Source organism: Microcebus murinus, chromosome X (assembly GCF_040939455.1).
Source record: "Microcebus murinus isolate Inina chromosome X, M.murinus_Inina_mat1.0, whole genome shotgun sequence".
NCBI classification, from domain to species: Eukaryota; Metazoa; Chordata; class Mammalia; order Primates; family Cheirogaleidae; genus Microcebus; species Microcebus murinus.
Genome location: NC_134136.1, coordinates 87529621 through 87547650, shown reverse-complemented (window position 1 = coordinate 87547650; position 18030 = coordinate 87529621). Strand labels below are relative to the sequence as shown.

General features: G+C 37.1%; 1 protein-coding gene across 2 annotated transcripts in view; it reads left to right on the top strand.

Annotated features, from left to right (window-relative positions):
- ARHGAP6 (Rho GTPase activating protein 6) overlaps nt 1–18030 on the top strand; it is a 474180-nt gene that overhangs the window by 282577 nt on the left and 173573 nt on the right. The window lies entirely within an intron of this gene.

Genomic DNA, 18030 nt, shown 5'->3' with positions numbered 1-18030 from the left:
TACTTTTTAATGTGAAGCAAGCACTATATAAAATTATGGTGTTTATTAGTGCTTATGCTAAGGTAATTATGAATTTTGAATGCATTAGAATGTGGTGATAGGCACTTTGGTACTGATACATGTTTTTAACAAGTTTTTTATTGTAGGTTAAATAAGATTTGGAAGTTATATTGACAATATATATGAGCAAGGCTAGTTACCTTTCATCTTCTTTAAGCGCCATTTACAGAATTAACTTGTTAATTATACATAATTTCCTCTTATTATCTAACAAAATTTCTTCTTATGACTGTTAATGTTAATAATTATGTGTTCCTGAATGTAAAAAATGTTTACATAGAAAATTTATTTTTTCTGACATTACTAATTCAGGTTGGTCCCTTTGTCTCATGTAAGATGGGTTTGACACTACCAGATTTTATGGTGAGCCGATAATGCTTCCATGTAGACTGATACAATTTCTCAAGAGAACTTGACAATTGTATAGGAAAGAAATGATTTATAATACCTAGTACCTGAGGTGTTTGCCCTTTTGAGGAAATGCTACAGCAGATAGTAACATAATAAAGTATTATTAATCAATGGGAGATTTACCCATTCTGTTATATACAGCAGCGGTCCCCAACTTTTTGGCACCAGAGACTGGTTTCATGGAAAACAAACAGTTCTTCCACAGATAGCAGTGGGGTGGGGGAGGGGAGAGGCGTAGCTCGGGCAGTGATTCTCAGTCCGGTTCCTAATATGCTGTGGACCGGTGGTATCAGGCCTCAGCCTAGGGGTTGGGGACCACAGATACACAGAATTCTTCTAAATCAAGATGAGTTTATTTTTAAAAAGATAAATACCTAGAATTTAATTTGAATTTTCTACAAGACTTTGCATTAAACTGTTGATAAACAAAGATGGATGACCTTTACAGTGATAAAATAGAATAAAATATACCAAACCAATTTTTCTATTATAAAAATATAGTAAATCACTAAATTATAAGAGAATTTACAGGCGAATTGAGATGACTCATGGCTACCTGAAATAAATAATTAAGATAAAGTCAAGACATTGAGTTAACATATGACCCAGAAATTCTACCCTTAGATGTCTACCTAAGAGAAATGAAAATATATGTCCACATGGAAATATGTAGATGAATGTTCAGAGAGCAGTGTTATTTATCACAGCCAAAAAGTGGAAGCCATCCAAATGTCCATCAACTGATGAACAGGAAAAAAATTGTGGTATATCTAGACAATAGAATATATTCAGCCATAAAAAGTAAGGATACATGTGACAACATGGGTGAACCTTGAAAATGTTATGCCAAGTAAAGAATCTAGACCTAAAAGGCCATATATTGTATAATTGCATTTATACAAGATGTTGAGAATAGGCAGACCCATAGAGACAGAAAGCAGATTCATGGCTGCCAAAGGCAGAGGGGTCTGGGGGGGGTAAGTTTTAATGGGTATGGATTTCTTTCAAGGGTGATAAAAATGTTCTACAATTGATTGTGGTGATGGTTGCTTGACTCTGAGAATATACTAAAACTCACCAGATTTTACTCTTTAAAATGGTGAATTTTATGGTATATGAATTATATCTCAATTTTAAAAAGATACAGTTAAGACCCAAGTTTGAGAAAAAGCAGGCCTGGCTGGTATTTCTAGCTTCTATATCCATATAGCAGATATTTATTAAGAAAATATCTATGTTCCTAGTGTACTGCTGGTCATGACTTGTAGAATACCTAAGATAATCCCTGGACTTCAAGTGACTTATTAGCACAGTGAGCAGATGCTATCTGTCACACAGGCAGAATCTGCATAGCTGGCCAGAGAGACCCCATATCCAAAAAGTGCTGCAACTTTAGGGGGAAAAAAGGAGAAAAAAATACTATAGCTACTTGAATGCAGTGGATAGAACTAGGAGTCTGATCAACTGACCAAAGCATCTGATTTGGAGACCAATAAAGACATGAACCAAATCATGAGAGTGTAAGATGTGGGTTTTCCTAACCCCATCCCTCAGCTAACTTAAAAAGAGAAAGCATTTCCCACTAAATGAGTGGGAGAAAAGCCAGGAATCCCATGAATGAGGGCCCCTTGTCTTTCATCCATCCCCATTGCTTTGGAAGCAATTAAGTCCAATGGTGAACCAGTGTCTGTAAAGCGTGATGCTTTATGTATGTGTCTGTCATTTTGAAAATAATTAGAAAAGGTAACTAAAAGAAAGTGATTCCCCAATTCAGTGCCATTTGGGATTGGTTCATAAACATAACATCATTGCAATTAATAGCACAACAAAATACTGAGGGGCTGTAGGAGCAAAAGCCATAGCATTTTAAACTGACCCGAACTATCATCTACTGGCAGGTAATATGGCTGTGGTGAAATTCCTCAGCAAGAAAAGGTGAAAATAAATTAATAAGAGGCACAGGTCCAGGTAGTACTAAGTATGTAGCCAACACAGCAATAAAGAGGCAAAGAGGATATTTGAAAATATACTCCTACCTTCAATTATGTTCTATAATAATGTTCTAACCTTGCTTTCACACTGTAGCATTATTTTCCTCATTTCTGGGTCAAGGCAATATGGATATTTTTTGTTAATTATGTGAGGAATTCTCAATTTTCTTTGGTAAAATTTATATAGTGATTAGATGGATGTAAATATTCTAGAAAGTTTGTTAGACAGTAAAAGGTACATATGTTAAAATATGATATATGATATATTTTTATAACATTATATCAATAATTATATTAAATCACTATAGTGTTGAAGCACAGTCTAACAAAATTCATTAATGTACCACCAGGCAAAAAAGTATAATATTTTAACAGATAAATTTTAAAAATTAACATTGTTCAAAAGATTTAAGAAATATCCCACATTGATGTATGATATTTTGCCACAAAACAGCAAAAGGACATATTTTTTAATAACCTTGATGTCAAAAGTACTTTAAATTAGGTTAGGGTCACATACCCTAGTAAAAGAATTCAAGCAAATAGCTACTTTGCCAAACTAGAATTTTCCTTGTTGACTAATCATTCCTCATTCTTTAACCTGAACCCCCTGGAGAAAAAGTAGAAAATTAATGAAGCAGATTAGTGAGCACCTGCTATGTGACTAGTAGCTAAGGTGTTGTGGGAACATAAAAAAACATAAAACATCATTCTACTACTCAGAGGGGATGGATTAGCCCATAGGGCACTAGGAGAGCTGTCTCTGACTCAGTTGCCTTCAGAATACTAGTATTGAATAAAATTCTAAAGTTTGGTTTGGGCCTTTATTAATTAATTAATATGAATTCATCTGTCATGGAGACTATGCTATCTGCTACACTCCTCAGCCACCCAAAGCCAGCAGTAAACTTTCCTTTCCCCATTTCCCAGCACCCCCTTATCCCTTAACGCGCCCCTCCCTCCTCCCTCTTCCTCATATAGCTCATTGAAACTTAACATAGGAAAACTGAATTACAGTGGTGGGACCCCAAAGACCTTATGTTTAGCTATTCATCCAAAGCAGGACTTCTTTTCACCAGATTCGGGATGGATAATTAGATGGTCATCTGCATGAACCTCTAAATGTTAGGAGTCTCCTTCTGCCTAAGTCACTTTTCCCTGGGTGAATGTTCTCTTTAGAAAGGGTCTCCTTGAGAGAGGCTCAGGCTTACCACCTGAAATCCCCATCCAATCATTTGAAATCTGCTTTCTTGAAAAATAGGCCAGATCTACTACTGAATCCACCATTCCAAAATTTTAAGTCAGCATTTCTGTTACCACACAGTCTTCACAACTCCAGACTCAACAACCTCAATTGCCTTTATGGACTTCAAACGTTTGTCAAATGGCAAAGTTTCCAGAAGCTTCCCCTCCCTATCTACCCTACCCTCTTCAGGGCTTGCTGGATGCATCAATATCTTTCAAAGGTATGAGTTCCAGAACAGAGTGTAGTGCTCTATGTGGGCCCTGGCCTGAGTGGAATCCATTGCATTGTCACTTTTCTCGAGTTGGATTCTAAAATTCTTTTCATGCAGCCCAAGTTTCAATTGCCTGCTTTAACGCTTTTGTCAGAATTTTAGTTCAATGAACAATCTAAGAGCTTTACCTCTTCCTATTCACATAATTAAACTAAAGTTGCATCTCTCTGTTCAATTAATTTTGTTATGATTTAAATGCAAACTTCCCTCTAGTTGAATCTTTTTATTTTAGTATAATTCTAACCTTTTGTTCTAAAAAATTATTATACATAAATTAAAACATTATTTTAAAACCCTGATTCTCTCTCCTATCATATCATCTATTCTTCCTAGCTTAGTGTCTAGTGGAAATTTAATAAGCATGACCCTATGCCTTTGTGTAAGTTGTTGGTGGGGCCAAGTACCTGCCATTATAGATTTGCCTTCTCTATTAATTAGTAACTGATATCCATAGTTCTTCAGTCCATCTGAATGTACAGCCATTTTTGCTACATTTTACTGTCTGGTCCACAAAGGTTCCAGAAAAATGTGTCTAGTGCCTTACTAAAATCAGTCATTTATCTAAATCTTTTGGGGTTGGGCTCCATAGTAATGGAAGAAAAGTGAGTAGACGGTCTGTGGGGAAAAGATATGGAGGTTGATGAACTATCAGGACATCTTTCTATGTAGAATAATGATATATTACTACTATGTTTACCTTTGAGTTTACTGTATCATGGATGACATTCTTGTCCTAACTAAAATTTTATAATTAGTAGTCTTCATTCTACAATAAATGACAATGATGACCATGGTGATGGTAGTGGTGGTAGTGATAATGATGGTCATGATAATTTATAGTGATAGTGGTGATGATAAACATATATAAACATATATATATATATGTATATATATATATATATATATTTATATCTTTCCATGCACCAGGCACTGTCTTAAATGCTTCATAATTTTTATCTCATTAAATCATCACAACAACTTTGTAGGCCAAACTGACCCTGATCAATCTGGACATGTTAGGTCCTCTTTGGTAGATTCTAGAGACCACTGAAGAAGTGAGAAGTGGTAAAGGATAACTACTACACTACCATGTCACTACCAGTTGTATGAAAGGCCAAATTCTCCCATAAAGATAACCATTTATTAGCCAGCAGGCACCAAAAATTCAACCTGCTTTGTTAGCTTGGGAATGATCCATTTCTCTGTTCTTGAAGGTCTCCCGAGCATTGTTTTCCATGAAGTTTGACTGATGCAGTCACAAATGATTGTTGGCTCATTAAAAATCCTAGGCAGTGACTTTTCTAGACTATGGCAGCACCCACTTTATGGGCAGACCCTTTCCAATGATGGAGGTCAAGGAAAATGAGCAGAAATGCTAGAGGAGACAGAGCAATTAGGGAGGAAGGAATTGAAATAGGAGGGAAGGGTCAGGCAGAAATTCATCTGGGCCACTTGCCACATTTTCAATTTCAAACTCCTTATCCTAAACTGGGTTTGCTTAACTACCAAGAAATAGGTGTGGCCTTTGGGACAAGTTAGTACAGATTGACATATTTGCCATGCTTTCTTTTTTTTAAAAACACAGTATAAGTATTACCGTTGCCCGAGATAGGTTGTTTCTGATCAAATAAGGACACCGTAGCAAATATCTCAGCACTAAAGACTTCTAAGCACTGGCCAAGATCGGTAAATTTCCTGAAAGGAAAGAGGTTAGTTCTCAGGGTAATTTGAAATTAGAACTGCTTTTTTGCTGTTTTTATTTTAAAATGCTTTTGCCTGGGAGAGAGCACTATGTGGAATTAATACCCCTTCTGTCTCCATAGCACCACACTGGTCAGCCTAACTTGGATAGGGAAATTCTTTATTGCCTTTTCTCCAAATACCTGTTAGAGAACTTTTGTCTGGGGCTTACCTCTGTGTGTTGATCAGACTGAAAAGTTTCTAAGGATCTGCGGCTTCTCTGGAGGGTGGGTTTGTGTTGAGATTTCTTCAATAGTACAAAGGATGATGTTTTTCACAATCAACAGAAATGTGAATGTCTGCAATTTACTTTAAGTTTGGAAACATGTTAGTGAAACATGAATTTCTAATAGGCTATTTACAGGTGGATGTGGTACTAAGTATGCTTGAACTGGATAATGCGCTTTGAAGGCATTTTTAAAAGTCAATTGACATCCATATTGTATGAAAAAGAAAGATTATATATATATATATGTATGTGGGGGGTGTATATACATATATATAGTATATACATATATACATAGTATATATGCATCAATCTGGGTTGTCTTACAGTTATCTTTTTGGTATGGGGGAGCAGTTGAGAATGTGGACGAATGTGTACAAATCAATCCTCAGAACAAGAGAACAACAGTTAAAGCACACAGCTTGAGCCTGGATCATGATTCATCTTTTCCCCAAGAAAAGACAGACATTTCTGTAGAGATGAAAACATATTTGCGTGGAGCATCATACGATAGAGTGTGTGTGTGCATGTGTATATGTATGTGGAGTGTGTGTAGGGGGATGGACCAATCTGCTAATTTATTGATGTTGACAGTAAAATATACCCATTACTTGCCCTGGAGCAAGTGGTGTGCTGAGCATTGGACTTGCATTATGTTTATCAGTGCATGCGTTTACTGTAATGATCACCCAAGCATTTCCAGAAGGGCATGGTGAGGATTGAATGGTCAATACCTAAGGCTCTCTCAACTTAGGGTCTACAACTGTGTTTGACAGTGAGTTGTTTGGGCCTCGGCAGGAATTTTCCCACAGAAAGGATGTTCTTATTGGCAGGCTCCCAGGACCGCCCACAAATCCATTTAACCATAACAGAGCTGACAGCACTGTCAGGGCTGGAGTTGGCTTCCAAGTGGGAAGTCAGCCTAGTATTAATAGCACAGTTCCAGCTGCACTGTGGGTCCAGCAGACTTCTGATGGACCGGCCTGGGAACCAAGGCACTCTTTGTAACATTTATGGGAAATGGACTCTTTGGTGAGAATGGCGGGAAGACCATATGGCGGCGGCATGAGGCCCATGGCTTGCCATTTCCCCCTTCTACTCTAATCACCACCAACATAAGTTTCCAGCAGGAAGAGACCACAGGGAATCCTTCTCACCTTCAAATTTGGGGGGAGCCTGCCCTGTTCCTGGTCTGGCTGTTCCCATGTACAGGATCTTTGTGAGTTGGGTGTTTCTAGGTCACCTGTATTTAATTGTGATATGAATGTTTACTTTAATATAGTAACTGTTGATCCAGGGAAAAATAAAGTAGCATTTAGGATTCATTTTAATGAAGCTTTTTATTCATTTTGACCAATGTCAGCTCGGCCTTAATTTTGCTCTTGTGCTTCTTTAATGGTTTAAAGCCATTATTTTTTATGCAAATGAATGGGTGAACATGGTTGCAGTAAGACATTCCATTTTCTGGTTGCAGGAGGAAATGAGAGAAGTTGTTGGTGCAGTGTGTGTGTGTGTGTGTGTGTGTGTATGTGTAATTTGAATATGACCCAAAAGACAGGTGTGTTGATCACACCAAGACACTCTTCAAGGAATTAAAAATTCTGTTTGTATTAAAGAGATGTCTTTTTTGCTATTGTATCTGAAAATATTTCAGATCTTTTTTTTTGGTCAGAAGTATTAGAATTAAAAGATTTTTCTCCCCTGGAAACTCTTTGAATACATAATTTATTTAAAAGGACTTTTAAAGACTAGATGGCAACCAGTAAATTATTTTCTGCTAATCCCAACTCAGTGTCTCTGTAATGCAAGTGCTGCTTTAAAGTTATCTTATGGCGTGCATATGACTCAAAGGGAAAATAGCTTGTTTAGTAAGTTGGTTTTCTTTCTTTTTCCATGATTCATAAGTTGTCAAATTCATCCTGTTTTGGGCAGTAGAAACGTGGGAACTTATAAATGAATAACAAATTTAAAGTGTAAATGAACTAAAATGTGTATGAGACTCTGCTGGATTTTTAGGGGGTCTCTTGATATTTCTAAACTGCACTTCTCTTTTCTAGGATTCTATTTTGGAACATAGTCATAAACACAAAAGGAAGATTTCAGCACCAAATTATCTTTAAAATATTGGGCTCTGTCAGCCTCTTCCAAACATTGGGAAACTCTCTGGAGCTTGAATTGCTGTGACATGGAAAACTTTTCTTCTGGCATATTTTTAAGGAAAAATTATATTTTAGGGTTATGAATGTAGAATTACAACACAGACAAATCACTATATGTAATAAGCCTCTAGAGCTAAGTCTAGATTCTCTTTAAAAGATCTTGTTTCTTCACCCAGCCCCATAATTGCATACTTGAAGGAGTAAAATTGACGTACAGTATTTTCAGAATAGCAGGTCCATTTAGAATCATACTCATCCAACTTGTTCATTTTGTAGAAAAGGGAACTGGAGCCCAGAGGGCTTCAGTGACTTGAGCATGCTAGTGAGGGCAACAGTAGGAGTGGCCATCACTTACTGAAGTTCCTCTCTTTCTGAGTTCCCTTACATCATTTCATTTCACCTTCACAACAAACTTGCAAAACACAGGGCCATATTCCAGTTTTATAAGTGAGAAAACTGAAATCTAGGAAGTTCTCTAGATGCTTGAAGTTAAAAGGCATTAAGAGGCACAGCACAAATTCAAATCTACATCCACTGATTCTGAAGGCTTGGTGGCTCCTGGCCACCAAGGTGTTTTCCATGGTACCAGGCATACCCCAGGCTTAAGTAGAGCCTACAATGCAAGAACCATTTCTTCTTTATACATGTTTGTTTCTAATATGTCAAGAGCATCTCCATCTAAGCAACCAACCTGGTTACTGAAATTGATGGGTAGTAGTCTGGAATATTGGGTCTCCTTACCTTAGTTTTTCTGACAAAAATGATCATCTCCCTCTTACTGGATTTAATAATATTCCAAAATTTGTCTTCAGTTGATGCCTCCTTTTATTCTTTGGAAAATAATATACTTTGAAATGTCTAGCTATTTTATTTAGATCTGAAGAAGAATATACTCCTTTTCTCTCATTCAGTGATTCATTTATTTATGCAATAAATATATATTGAGTACCTACTATATGTAGATTCTGTTCTAGGCTTTAGAGATACAGCTTTGAACAAAATAGACCTAAATCCCTGCCCTGGTGGTACTTTCTTTCTGAAGGATCAAAGGATGACTTAATATACAAAAAGTAAAAAATTAAGCAAATTGCATGGTGATAAATGCACTAGAGGCAAAAACAAAGAAATATTTTTTAAAAGGAGGGGAAGGAGACAGCAGGAAGATGGGGTAGGGATTACTCAAAAAGGACTCCACCAAGAGGGTGAAATTGGAGAGTACTTCTTATCACATTATCTGGTTCAGTAAAAAAAAAATACTGGTATCTATTTTTTCAGCAAATTCCTTTCCAAAAATATATGACTCCAATCCCCTACCAATGGTAAAATGCTTGTCCTAACTCTGATTCCATCTTTTTTTTTTTTTTTTTTTTTTTTTTTGAGACAGAGTCTCGCTTTCCTGCCTAGGCTAGAGTGAGTGCCGTGGCATCAGCCTAGCTCGCAGCAACCTCAAACTCCTGGGCTCAAGCGATCCTCCTGCCTCAGCCTCCTGAGTAGCTGGGACTACAGGCATGTGCCACCATGCCCGGCTAATTTTTATATTATATATATTAGTTGGCCAATTAATTTTTTTTTTATTTTTATGGTAGAGACGGGGTCTCGCTCAGGCTGGTTTTGAACTCCTGACCTTGAGCAATCCGCCCGCCTCGGCCTCCCAGAGTGCTAGGATTACAGGCGTAAGCCACCGCGCCCGGCCTGATTCCATCTTTGTGATATCTTCTCATCCACCCCTTGTGGAACCCATTGTTATCCTTATTATACAGAATACCAGGAATAACAGGAGTTATCCATGGATCTAAAGGCAATACAATTAGAGAGCAAGGCAAGCCTAGCACCTAGTCTATTTTTCCCGAATATCTAATTATTATTTCAGCACAATAGCCATAGGAACTCAATACATTGTTTGCCAGAAATGAAATCATAAGAACCTTGTCACATGATTCTGCAGTAATCAACATTTCTGAGACTCAGTCTCTTCCCTTCTGTACTTTAAGTGTGTTGTGGGTTAAATGAGACTTCTGAACTAGCCTGGGAACTAAAACCACTATCTACTATTGTTTCTATAGGAAAATGCATGTGGACTTTAAATATTCAACCATCTTAACAGACTTTCAGAATTAGGGAGTGTCCAAATTGGAAAATACCAGCAAAGATCCTTTAGAGTACAGTGAGGCAATTTCTGGCTTCCCAGCCTCCAAGATATTGACTGTCTTCTGGAAAAAAAGAAAATCCCCTTTAGTCCTGAAGGCAACATCAAATGAGATACAAACGAGTAGTAGTTTCTTCAAAATTGTGTGGGAAAAGTTTTCTTCTCCTCACTATGAAGACAAACTGATGGTCATAAATATTCATCATTTTATCCACAAAATGGCAATTTGTGGAATGTGCATACCAGCCATTCTGTAGAGTTTGTCACAGTTCTCTAGGGCCATGGGGATCTTCAAGGAGATTGCAGCTCATTTAATCTGGGTTTATTACATTATCTATGGGCTGGACTCATGTTTCCTCTAATGCTAGTAGCCAGCATAGTGCCTTAAATGCATGTTGAATGGAGTAGAGCGGAAGGAAATGTCCTCTTGGCCATTCCATATGCTAACAAGTGTCATTTTCCCATCTCTCTTCCATAAGGGGAATGGCCTGGGCATTTCACTTCCTGTTCTATATCCCTGTCATCACCTGCTTGATTGGAATGATATTGCTGTATATGATAAGGACTTTGAAAATATATGAACTTCCTGAGGAAACATGAACTTGAATTGAACTGTGGTGGATGCTCTACCACAGTTCAAAGCAAATATGATGGCAACCATAGCTCTGAACTTTCTTTGTTTTATTACTTACTGTTTTCCTATTTGGGAGTCCTTTTGGGGAAATACAAAGGAAAAAATGTCAATAAGATCTCATTTTCAATTTATGAGGCTGCTGAGAATGATAAAATTTTATGTAGCTACAAAAGCATATCCTTTTCTAAAGATTTCCCCAAACATGGAAAGTCTAGGCATATGAAATGAACTGAAAATAGGCTATTACTTATGTCAAAATATAAATACCATCTTTACTCCCCATAGAGATAATTATTTTGAAAGGGCTGGAAGAAATTATTACTTTTATATTTCTCTCTAGCATACAACTATGACTTCTACTTTTCTATAAAAAGGGAATGATTCTTGTCAATAAATTTCCATTAGTATTTTTACCTGTAATGCAGTTATTCAACTGAAAATAGCTATATAAATAAAATAGTTTTATTCTAGGAAATGGTCAGGTTGAGAGACTGTCAAATAGTGATATTTTAAGGATTATTAATTATCAACACATCCTCTGTTAGGCTTTCTTTGTAGATCACACCAAGTTTTTTAAGAGAAAAGGTGATAATATTTGAGTCTTCGTAACTGTTTTTTTGTATTAAAGGAAAAATATAGCATAAATGTATACTACCATGTCATTACAATACAAAAAGCCATTGAGAAACATTTTATTAATATTTTGTCCAATCACTTATTATTAAGTTTCTATGGAAAAATGTTATATGTTAATGCTCTAGGATAGGAGTTAAGGAACTTTTTTGTAATGGGCCATATGGTAAGTATTTTATGCTTTTGGGGCTATACAAGTTTTGTCACAACTACTAGACTCTGATATAGCTGAAAGCATCCATAGACAATACATAAAGGAATGTACCAGACTATGTTAAATTAATACTATATTTATAGAAACAGACAGTGGACTAGATTTGGCCCATGTAGTTCATCAACTCTTACTCTAGGAGAAAAATTGTTTTGCAATTTTTATCTGTCCATAGCCCACATGGGAGTATAGTGCTACAGGCAAATTGATTCTTTTAAAAGATGTGCCTAAGCCAGGAGCAGTTACACATGCCTGTGGTCCCAGCTACTCAGGAGGGTTAAGTGGGAGGATTGATTGAATCCGTCCTGGTCAATATAGCAAGATCCTGTCTCAAAAAATAAAATGATTAAAAAAGAAAAAGATATGCCCCAAAGGCTGTTCTTTCTCACTGTCTTTTGTGTAAAATGTTCCAGTTGCTACCATATTGGTTGCCATTAGAGAGGAATGCAGGGTCACATACTTTTGTGACTTAATAAAGAGGGTGGAAACAGATATTTCATAACAAGTTGCTTAGTTTAAAAGCTGGTAGAACATATGAAAAAATAAACTACCAATATTTCCTTACCCTCTGGCCAAGTTAGAACTGTTCTTCAATATCAAAGGCCTAGCGTGCTCTCCCTGCACAAGTGGGCAATCTAAACTGAGACAGACACTGTGCAATGGAGCTTCCTGGCCCCCAGCTGGCCTTTCCATCCCCATGGGGTCTCTGTAGTCACCTGGCACCAACCAGACTGTACTTTCTTTTCTGTTATCCTTTGGAGATTCACTGGTGCTTTGTTCAATGTGATTTTAACTTCCTCTTTTAGTTTTAATCAAATATTTCAGAGAAATATATGGAAAAACTAGAACAAAAATCTATGTATTTGTCACTTAGATTTAATAACGGTTAACTTTGGTATTGTTTGCTTCAGCCATTTTTTATCATTTTTTAAAAGAAAGAATACAATACAGGTACAATTGAAGCCTTAACCAGATTTTTGATATATAAGATTTTTTCCCATTCTAACAATTTATAAAGAGACGATTTTTAGGGGAATCTGAATTCTTCCCTACATATTAAAATGAGTTATTGAGATCCCAGAGTAGAGAAAGAATATCAATTTTATTTTATATGTCCAAAGCATCACTGGTGTATATTATGACAGATTTCATCTGATTTGTGTGGTTTTCTGTCCATCAAGGACTAAACAATACCATAAGTTTATACACAAGAGAAACTTTGAGAATGCTTCACATCTCTTCCCTATTGGGAATGAGGTGTGCGTCTAGAAGACAATGAATGTAAATCATCCTAATTCATAATAAAGACCTGAATACAGCTTTTCATTTCTATGGCAACTTTAAAAATGCATTATATTTCTCTGCTGCCTTTAACATAGTTATTGCTTTGTGATGCAAATGCTTTCACAAATGTTCTCTCATTCCATCCTTGTGATAGTTAGAACAGATGGTATTATACCCATTTCCCAGGTAAGGACATGAAAGAACTATGATGTGAGTACAATGCTGGTCAAACTTGGTTGCATCTTAGCACCACCTACTGAGCTTTGAAAAAAGTACTGATCCTAAGCCCACCTTCAGAGATGTGATACAACCAGTCTGGTATGGACCTTGGGCATCGGTGTTTTTAATTGTTTTTACTGTGCTGCCAAGTTTGAGAACCCCCAGAGGACCAGTAGAACTGGTCCAACTCATTTAACCCTGTGGTTCTCAACTAGGGACTATTTGCCTTCCAGGGGACATTTGACAATTAGACACGATTGTCACAACTGAGAAGGAGGCATCCCCTAGCATCTAGTGCACCGAGGCCAAGGATGCTGCTAAACCTATAGCATCCCTCCAACATAGAATTATCTGGCCCCAAAGGTTAATAATGCTGATGTTGAAAAATCCTGATTTAACCTGTAAATTCTGAACCAAGGTCTCTCTGACTCTAAGTCGTTTTTGTTTACTCAGTCTCAAGTTGCTAGGTTATTCAAATTAGTCATCCTCTTATTATTGCCACTAATAAAATGTATTTTAAGTAGGTTGCTCTTCAAAACTACAATGTTTACAATGACTTTTTAGTTTATCAGGAACCAGGTGATCTTGTTCCTACCGCAAGTAGGAGAGGCAGAAATCCTCATATTAAACATTTTCGATGACTTTTGTCAGAATACCAAAGTAACACAAAACAAGTAAAACAGAAAATAACAACACTGCATCAAAAAAGGAGAAAAGAGCTATTTCTCAACTTAAGCGTACACATGATCCCAAATAAGAAATGTGTATTATATAAAGCAGTGGTTTTCAAAGTTGAGAGTGCATTGAAATCACATAAAGGTCTTGTTAAAACACTAACTGATAGTCCCACCTCCAGAGTGTCTGGTCAGTAGGTCTGGGGTGGGGCTCTAGCAGTTGCATTTCTAACAAGTTTCCAGCTGAGACTGACACTTCTAGCCTGAGGACCACATTTTGACAATCAATGATGTAAAAAAATTTTTGTATATTAGCTTTTCAAATGAATATTAACCCTCTGGGGGGGGGCATCTGTTAAAGCTACAAGTTAATATTCCTAAAAATGCAAAATTCACTTTATTGTAGTATACAAATAACTTAAATATGATTCATCAAGAAGAAGTGCAAAGGGCCTTCTAGCTTTACAGTTACAATCATGACAGTTTTATGGAATTTGAACCTTTCATTCCCACTTCTAAGAGCAACAGGAGCTACCTACAGTAAGCATTGTGTAAGACCAAGCTTAGTGGCCTGGTGCAGTGGCTCATGCCTGTAATCCTAGCACTCTGGGAGGCCAAGGGGGGTGGATCACTCGAGGTCAGGAGTTCGAAACCAACCTGAGCAAGAGCGAGACCCCATCTGTACTAAAAATAGAAAGAAATTAATTGGCCAACTACAAATATATAGAAAAATAATTAGCTGGGCATGGTGGCACATGCCTGTAGTCCCAGATACTCGGGAGGCTGAGGCAGGAGGATCGCTTGAGCCCAGGAGTTGGAGGTTGCTGTGAGCTAAGCCGATGCCACTGCACTCTAGCCCGGGCAACAGAATGAGACTCTGTCTTGAAAAAAAAAAAGAAAAGACCAAGCTTAGTGTTAAGAATTCACAACTCTTCACCTGATCAGAAATACAAAGATGTCAGTTCACAGAGACATTTTTAAATATGCCTGGTCAATGAGAAAGTTGATATTTTCTGAGGTTCCTGGTGTACATCCTTCAAATTATAAGTAGATGCTTAAGTAAAAAACGACTTGAACCAAATTCTCCTAGCTTTGCATACATTAACATATGTGCATGGAAAGGTGAATGGGATATCCTCTCTATGAAACAACAAATCTTAATTCCTTAACTAATTAGAATATTGGCAGAGATCGCTAAATAATATAAGATTCAAGTGTGGAATCTGAAGCCCATTTCAGGTATTTCAAGAACAAGTCAATGATTCACCAGTCTGTCAGCCAAAGACACTTGACAGGCAGCAGCCATTGAAATGGTGTTTTGCAAGAGACATTTTCACAGTGCTGGTGCTCTCATTTTGTTGTCATCCAGTAGAAAGAAAGTGCTTACATTTGTGGAAAAACGTGCACAAGGATAATAAAAATGTTAAGAATCCACATTTTCTCAATTTAGATTGACTTTTCCTAAACTAGTCTAAAGTTAGATATTACAGCATATTTTGTAGATGAAAAAATCTACACTCCAAGGTGGCAGAATTAAAGAGTACCCATCCCTTATTTTCTGCAAGCACTCGTAGAAACTAGAATATGCTCTTATCTCTGCCTCTTAGATGTTTTCTGAATCCCTTTATAGTAAAGATTTTGTTATTTCTTTCTAGAACTTGACACAATTCCTAGTACATACCAAGTGATAATTATGCTTTCACTGAATTTACTTAAATAGGTATATGAGAAGTCCATGTATTTCTATATTTCATGAATTTCAAATCATGTATTTCAGTCCCATTTAAAATCCCTTCTAAAGAGAACCTTTAAAGGATCCAGACTATACTGTCTAATGTGCAAACTTTTAATTGTGAGCCAGGGATTGAGAAGAATTAAAAAAAAAAAAAAACCCTACTGGAAAATTTTCCAAGTACGCTTTTCTGTTGTGATGATATATGTGGCAGTAACAATAAGACTCCCAAAAGTGAAATAAATAACCCTGTACTATAAAATATCATATAAAATTTAAACTGCTAAGAAAATCTAAGGATTAAAAACATGTATCTATTAGCATCGTTCTGTTGTGTGTTTAAGAGCAAACCAGGGTTGCTATGGCATTACTTATGCATGCATGGCAACAGAGTGAACTCAGTGATTCAGCTTGATAAAAGAGGAAATTAGCTCACCATTTCCCTTTCCCCAAATCAGAGTCAGATATCCAAATATTTCATTTTGAAATGGTATATCCATCAACATGTTCCAATGGATGAAAGTCAGTAGTGGGAGCGGGTAGAGGAAAGGTCATAAGATGAAATTTGTATGTCATGCGCTTACTTTAGAGAAGGCAACTTATGTCTGAAGAATCTATTCATATCTCTGAATCCTTCTTTCCTCCTGATAGGATGGGGTTTCTCAGTGGCATCTGTTGGGCGAATATACAATGATGAGTAATACTTTGGCAAAAGACAACAATTTATCAGCCCATATAACTTTGTTCTAATGAAAGTGGATCGTCATACATTTTGAGAAAGAAACATTGTTCTGCTGTGAAACTACAATTCCCTGTAACAGCCCTCCAGGGAAGGGATGGATTTTGCCAACACAATATGTGAAGGTTAGTCATTATCAACTGCACAAAGCAGAGGTCAGCTGTGGGTGTATGTGTGGGTGGCACCATTATGAAATCAACCCACAGCCACTGAGCCGCTGGAGTGATCCAATACAAACAGAGCCAAATGTCACAAATAAATGCTGACATTTTATCACAGGATTATTTTAAATATTATTTTACCACTGTGTCTTTTCTGGTATTGTTTATCTTTCACATCTTTATTTTGCTTCCGGTTTCCTTACTTTCAACTGATAAAAGAGAAATGGGGAAGTATGGTTTGAGTTAGTACTTGGCCATGAACACAGGAAGTTAACTGACTCCCCATGCCCCAAAAGAAAAAAAGCTCCAAACCTGTGAACCTTGGATTCTTAGATTTGTTCTGGGTTGACGTGGGTTTTGAAATCATAATTTTGCTAATTTATTTTTAATTTACATAGAGTACAATTCACCTTTTTTGGTAGTACAGTTATATGAGTTTTGGCAAATACATAAAGTTGTGTAACCATCACCACAATTGGAATAAAGAAGAGTTTTATCATATCCCCTACCCCTGTCATCAGTTTCCCTCAGGCTGCCCCTTTATAGTCAGCCCCTCCTTTCACCCTCACGCCCTGGCAACCATTTCCGGGTTATAACTGTACTAATTTGATTATTTTTCTCCATTCATTCATACAACAACCATTTATTGAGAATCTACTATGTTCTGGGCTCTGTTTTAGGTGCTGGGTAGGAAATGGTGAACAAGACTGGCAGAACTTTCCATCTAGAAACAAAATAATAATATACAAAATAATAATAAGCAACAGTAAATCAATAACTTCAAATTCTGTGTAATGAACAGAAGGATTTCTGTGATAACAGATATCAGAAGGTGAAATGTATTTTAGGTAGTGTTAGAGATGGTGTGAGAGAAGTCTAAGAAAGCAGCATTCCATCTGAGGACCAGAGGGTGAGAAAGAGCTAGCTATATGAAGTGGGCACGAGGTGGGGCACATGAGACAGTCATTCTAGGCAGAGGCAACAGCATGTGCAAGAGTGAGTCAGGAATCTAGAGAAGGAAGGGAACAATGGCATGAGGTGCTGTGGACAGATAGGCAGAGCATAGCTAAGGTGTGAGTACTTCATTTATGTTGCAGTGAGAAGCCATTGAATTGAGATGAGTCTTTTTTGGGGATGATTTGATCGATGTTTTGAGTTCTGTATAGAACATTCATTGTAGGCAATCAAGAATGGATGCAGGGGGGCAGTTGGGCCATAGCAATCATCCAGTTGACTGCTCATGGAAGACTGGGCTTGGGCAGCAGCTGTGGAGATGGAAAAGGGATGGATTTCAAATATATTTGAGAGATATAAACAAGAGGACTAAGCATTTGATTGGACACGGGAAAGGGGGCTGGTGAAAGAAAAGGAGGAATCAAATGTGACTCCCACATTCTTTCTTCAGCAACCGGTGGGTGATGCCACTTACTATCATGAACAAAATATTGGAAGAGAAACAAGATTGTGTCAGAGAAAATTAATTTTTAAAAGCT